This window comes from Scatophagus argus, chromosome 19 (assembly GCF_020382885.2).
Source record: "Scatophagus argus isolate fScaArg1 chromosome 19, fScaArg1.pri, whole genome shotgun sequence".
Taxonomy (NCBI): Eukaryota; Metazoa; Chordata; class Actinopteri; family Scatophagidae; genus Scatophagus; species Scatophagus argus.
Window position 1 is genome coordinate 15,771,714 of NC_058511.1, and position 6,519 is coordinate 15,778,232.

Here is a 6,519-nt window from a genome sequence, read left to right on the forward strand (position 1 = left end):
CCAAGGGGTACGTGGCGCTCAAAGGCTTCCGCCCATTGTTCTTCTTCTGTAACCACATAAGCAACATCACGTTGGTTAACATCATCTTGGCTCTGAATAATACGGCCGGCGTATTCTTCGGTAGTCATTTGGAGTTTTGCTGAGTCATCACATGCGTGTGACTAGTTTTGTTTGCTGAGTCATCCTTTATGTGGTTGTTCATCCTGGTGTGCTGACCCCTCCTCATGTAGTCCTCCACCATTTTGGTTGTAGTTTCCCCACTCGCCATTCTGGTTGTAGCTCCTCCCCTCATGTGGCCATCCGCCATCTTAATTGTAGTCAGCCACTAGCTTGTTGTTAGCTGCTATCCTGCTGCTATCTTGCTAACCGCCATTTTGTTTGTTTTTAGCCTGTAGCTTGTTAGCCACCCTCTGGCTAGCTTGCTAACCGCCATTTTGTTTGTTTTTAGCCACTAGCTTGTTAGCCGCTACCTGGCTAGCTTGTTAGCCTCCATACTGTTGTCATCATCTCTCTCTCACACACACCCATACACACACACACACACACACACTCCTGTATATATGCACACCTATGTATAGATATACTCTTGTTGCTGTACCTGTGTTATCTTAGTTAATAGTTAATGTGTGTTGATAAAACTTAGATTATAATAGTGTTTATTACAAAGTGATACTTATCTAGGGATGGTTGTTGCTGTTTAATAAATCCTGTTATAGTTTAACCTGTCGTTGTCTGTGGTTATTGTGTATGTACTTGTAATAACAGCTGAATTCATGACAGCCAGTGCTCGGATTCATCCTTCACAATTTTAAGAGACTGTTATTTCCCATTTATTAATTTGGCTATTGGTCCCTGGTGACAGGGTGGTGCCCCGATATTTATGTGTATTAAGCATACACTGATTTTACTTTAATGATTATTTCCCATAATCATTGACTCTCTGCCAATAACCAAATTGCTCCTACTAAGTCGCACAACAATCAGAACAACGGACCGCCAGCATCCTGCCGAGGACGACGCTGCGAACGTTTAAGCGGATCATTATTTCAAACTCCGAATGATCGGAGCAACGCAACGTAAGAGGCTTATGTCTGGGCAGAGATAGTGTAACGTAGGATTGTTTACACATGCTTTCTGTAACTTTTAAGTGCTGCATTCATTGATTTTAGTTTCCGGTCGGTCATTTCCGCCGTTTCAGCGAGACCGCGCGTCACCAGTTAAAGGACCAATAGCTGAGCAGATAAGCTCCGGTTTACTGACTCCGCTATTGTGTGGTGACACGCGAGTCTCTAAAGAATTAGAGTGGATTATTTTATTGGGTTGTGTTTCTTGTATTTTCATTTCTATCTTTCCTCACACTCTTCTTTCTGAACGGTGAGGCGAAAGTCCGAGCACGCGATCACGAACCGTAACCAAGGGGTACGTGGCGCTCAAAGGCTTCCGCCCATCGTTCTCTTCTGTGACCACATAAGCAACATCACATTGGTTATCACCATCTTGGCTCTGAATAATACGGCCGGCGTATTCTTCGGTAGTCATTTGGAGTTTTTGCTGAGTCATCACTTGCGTGTGACTAGTTGTTGTTTGCTGAGGCATCCTTCATGTGGTTGTTCATCCTGGTGTGCTGACCCCTCCTCATGTTGTCCTCCACCATTTTGGTTGTAGTTTCCCCACTCGCCATTCTGGTTGTAGCTCCTCCCCTCATGTGGCCATCCGCCATCTTAATTGTAGTCAGCCACTAGCTTGTCGTTAGCTGCTATCTTGTTAGCCACCCTCTGGCTAGCTTGCTAACCGCCATTTTGTTTGTTTTTAGCCACTAGCTTGTTAGCTGCTCCCTGGCTAGCTTGTTAGCCTCCATACTGTGTCATCATCTCTCTCTCACACACACCCATACATACACACACACACACACACACCTGTATATATGCACACCTGTATATAGATATACTCTTGCTACTGTACCTGTGTTATCTTAGTTAATAGTTAATGGGTGTTGATAAAACTTAGATTATAATAGTGTTTATTACAAAGTGATACTTATCTATGGATGGTTGTTGCTGTTTAATAAATCCTGTTATAGTTTAACCTGTCGTTGCCTGTGGTTATTGTGTATGTACTTGTAATAACAGCTGAATTCATGACAGCCAGTGCTCGGATTCATCCTTCACAATTTTAAGAGACTGTTTTCCCATTAATTAATTTGGCTATTGGTCCCTGGTAACAGGGTGGTGCCCCGATATTTATGTGTATTAAGCATACACTGATTTTACTTTAATGATTATTTCCCATAATCATTGACTCTTTGCCAATAACCAAATTGCTCCTACTAAGTCGCACAACATCATTGGTGCCCCGTGTGAGGCTGTCTTATTCTAGCTGTGTTACAGTATAAACACAATAACAAAAAAAGGCAACACCAAACTTTTCCATGGGTCCACCAACATAATTGGGGTCCCAGGTGAGTTTGTCTAATTCCAGCTGTGTTACAGTATCACCACAGTAACCTGCTGCTGACGGTTTAGAGAATTTCTTCTCTTTTGTGTTGTTTTATTATTCTCCTTGTTCTCCTCTTTTCTCAGAATTAGAGTGAAGAAGCCGTCCCCTGCATTTTTTTAATTGTTAACTATTAATTACGGGTACTAAGAGTATTGGTTGTGTTGTGTTGTGATTGCACTAAGAGGTGCCATAGATTGGACAGTGGATTACCTAGGTTAAGTGGCAGAACACAGGCCGTGTTCTCTTGCTTTCCTGGTTCTGTGAGTCCTGTTTTGACGTGCACTAACTCCTTTAGCATAAGGTATAGTGCTCCTGTGTAACTTCAGTTACAACTACTTAGCAGCCATAGTTAGCCTAGCACATTGTTGATTTTTGTAGGTTTGTAAGCCACAGGTTGAAGCCCACCTGTGCAACTTAAACTTGCTCAGCGTAGCAGTTTTGTGGTTTTTGTTTTGTCTGTTCAGTGGAAAGACAAAATGAGCAGTAGGGATTCCCACACCCCAGTAGCTAGAGGCTCCCAAGAGGCAGATGACCTGGACATGCAGGCCACCGTCACTGGCCTCGTGAAATTGGCAGTTAATGGCATGAGTGACCTGAACAGCTACAACGCTAGCACCTGTGATAAGAAAATACAGGAAGTGGTCACTTGTCACTTGTCCCTCATTTCTCAGATGCTCAGTCAGGTAACAATGCTTTATCACCATAAAGCCCAGTTACAAGCTGCAGAGTATATGGAGCAGATTACAGTGTTGCAGACCAGATATCATGCTGAGCAACACAAAAACTTGATCCTACAGCAAGAGGTTAAGGACCTTAGGGATCAGCTGATTGAAGTTAAGGAGGAAAATGAGACCATCCAGCAGGATTGTCCTTATTTAAATTTGCAGCTCCAAACGACGGAGGATCAGGTGAAAGCAGCCTTGATCCCTGATCCGTCTGATATTGGTTCTGACCCAGATGCAGCCCCTGTCCCAGAAGAGATGGTGAAAACGCGAACGGCGGATACCATGGAGGACAAGCTGCGGGCTGAACGACAGGCATCCCGAGCACGGATAGCCACCATATGTCAGGAGCTTGAGGGTGCTCGGCAGACAGTTCGAGTCACACCCACTGATCTGAGGACAGTTAGTGGAGAGGTAGAAGCCCCTACTGAGATGCCCGACATGATCATTCTTGACCAGTACACTCCTCCACTGGTCCACCATAGGCATGGGAATGCCTCAGGCACAAGAAGTGCAACTTCATCAGCTCTCCAGCGCTCCATACCTGACTTTGCCAAAGGAAGAACCTCCCTGGAGAAAGGTGGACATCAGCCATACTCCTTGAGAGACGACAGGGACTTTGGCCCCACACCGGCCGACATGCCATATCTAGGGCGCCGCTCACGCCCTCACTTTGACCAAACCCCTTCTCTGCAACGAAGGAGTAGTCATGGTCTTTCCCCCCAGGACTTGAGGAATCCAGAATCCTCAGATGACTCTGACGACGCCAGCACCTACTATCAACAGGGTCTGCGCATACGTCAGCTTGAATCTCTTGCAAGAGACATAGAGAGCTTTGACCCCAGGAACCAGGAGTCATCCATCGATGACTACTTGAGGGAGGTAGATCGCTGTCTCCTTGATCTTCCCCATGCGTCTGCCCGGGAGAAACTTCGCTTGATCTGGAAAACCACCTCCAGGAGCGTCCGTGTCTTCATGGAGACTCTCCCACCAAGAACCAGAGACCATTACTCAGCGCTCTGCCAAGCCCTGCGGGAAGAATACTCCCACTATACAGACCATGCTTCCGCCACTCTTGATGCTTTTGCTGTCACGCAGAAGAAACTTGAGCCTCCCTGGGAGTATTACAGGCGTCTCAGAGCAGCATATTTCCAAGGGCGTAATGCGCCTGGATTAGAGGAAGAGCATGCTTTCAAATCTCTCTTCCTCCATAACCTGCATGAGAGCGTACGCTACGACGTGACCATGCACTGCCGCACTAACAACCTCAACATGCAGGAGATGAGGCGGTACGCGCAGCTGGCATGGGAAACACGAGTACGCCCAAGTAGGACAGCTGACAGCAGTGCCAGGGTACTGGAGATCCAGCCGTCCGCCACTGCAGAGGTGGCACTGGAAGGCAGCAAGATGCCTCGTGCCCAGATGCAAACGGGACCAGGACCCCCGGCATACCAATCACTCCGCCCACAGGGTGGACACCCCAGTCAGAGGACCAACAGTCCTAACTGGTCACAAAACCTGAGCCCACCGGCAAAAGACACTCGCCAGCCAGACAGAAAGGTCAGGTTTAAATCCAACTCCAAACAGGGTAGGAGGTATGGTGGCAAAGCCCCACTTCCATTTAAAGAGGAAGACTTCCAAGAAGAAAGCTTAAAGGAGCTTATAAGGAAGTGTGTGGCTGAGACGTTCAGATCGACCACTCAGGCCGCCTAGTAACTCAAACATACTCCTAACACCAGAAACCCTGTCCCTTCGATTGTTTTTTTTTTTTTCTTCTTTATTTTCCTTTTTGATTTTCTTATAGCGTCACCAGCTGTATAGGATAGATTAACCCGACCAGCCACGAGGGGGGGGGGTTGATGCTCACACACGCCCTGACTCACCTGTGGTGGTCACCATGGTTACAAAGCCACTCTCCAGACACTTCAGCAGGTTGCATATTGGACATCCATGAACAACGACACCAGAGGTTAAATTCAAGGGTGCCTTACCTGCTGTCATCTTTAACCAACCATCCTCTGAATCAAGCACAAATTCAGGGAAAGGGGGGTCACCTTTTCATGTTCTAATCTTCAAGTCAGTTAGATTGAACCAGTCCCTAAATATACTGAAGGTAATAAATCCCTCCTTATAATTATCATAGACCTCTAGAAATTGGAGCTAGGCTCTGTCTTAATTGTAACTATCATAGACTGGCAGAATGAGCAACTGAAGTCTGTTTTGAATGTTGGTTTTGGCAAGACAATACACGTATGTCATTTACACTGGTGTATCATGAGGGAGACTCCTCATTGTATTTTGAACCTTAACACATGTACCTGAACCAGGAATATCCACTGGGTCTGCCCCAGCAGCCATTTGTTAGAGATGTGAAGGATCTCTGTGGTTTGAGAGTTGACTCACCCTAGCAAACATGCCAGGGTACCGTGTCTGCAAGAACAGAGGAAAGTGAGATCCTCGCAGAGTGAATTGGCCACCTATGGTTGGTGAATACAGTCACCACAAAGCTCATTAGCCTACGACCGGCATGATACAGCCACTAAGCTGCTGGCTACATTAGAATACATAGCCAATTCACTGATACTCCTCCTCTTCTTTCTCCTCTCTTTCTTTCCTTGGGTACCTACTTTGAGCTATGCTCTTTTGAAATTGTGTTAAATGTGTTGTTGAAATGCCAATTAATCACAGTCGAGTTAGTTAGCTCATCATTCATATCTGCCCAGACTGTGCCTCAACTCTGTCCAGACATTAAAGCCTCAATGAACTCTGAGCTAAAGCCTCAATGAACTCTGAACTTTGAACTGTTGATCACTGTGTCTGCTCATCAGCCAACAGGAAGGAAGCCAGAAGGATGACCACCTTCAGCGCACATGGACCATTCGACCTTAGAGAATGTTGCTCTAAAGACTGTGGCCCCTACCCCATTCTTCAGACCAAAGGGGGGATGTTGGGATCTCTGGCCATGCGCTCTGGAGAACAATAGAGCGGCCTACATGTAACTCATAAAGCCTGAGTTAGAGTGACTAACTGTTAGAGACCCCACTCATGACGTGCACCTAAGTCATAAATTCCTGAGTTTAAACTCAGAACCGGCACGGACATTGGCTGTGTGCCAGCCATCTCCACGGGGGTCCGAGGTGACGTCACTCAGGTAATAAAAGGTCACTGCGACCATCAGCATGCGCTTTTTCCCCGTGCGTGCTGTGACAGTGAGAGCTTCTCCAGGCTCTCCAAATGTCCAAACCGCCAAAAGGGAGCAACAATCAAACGTTTTGATTAACATCATTTTAGATCCCGGGTC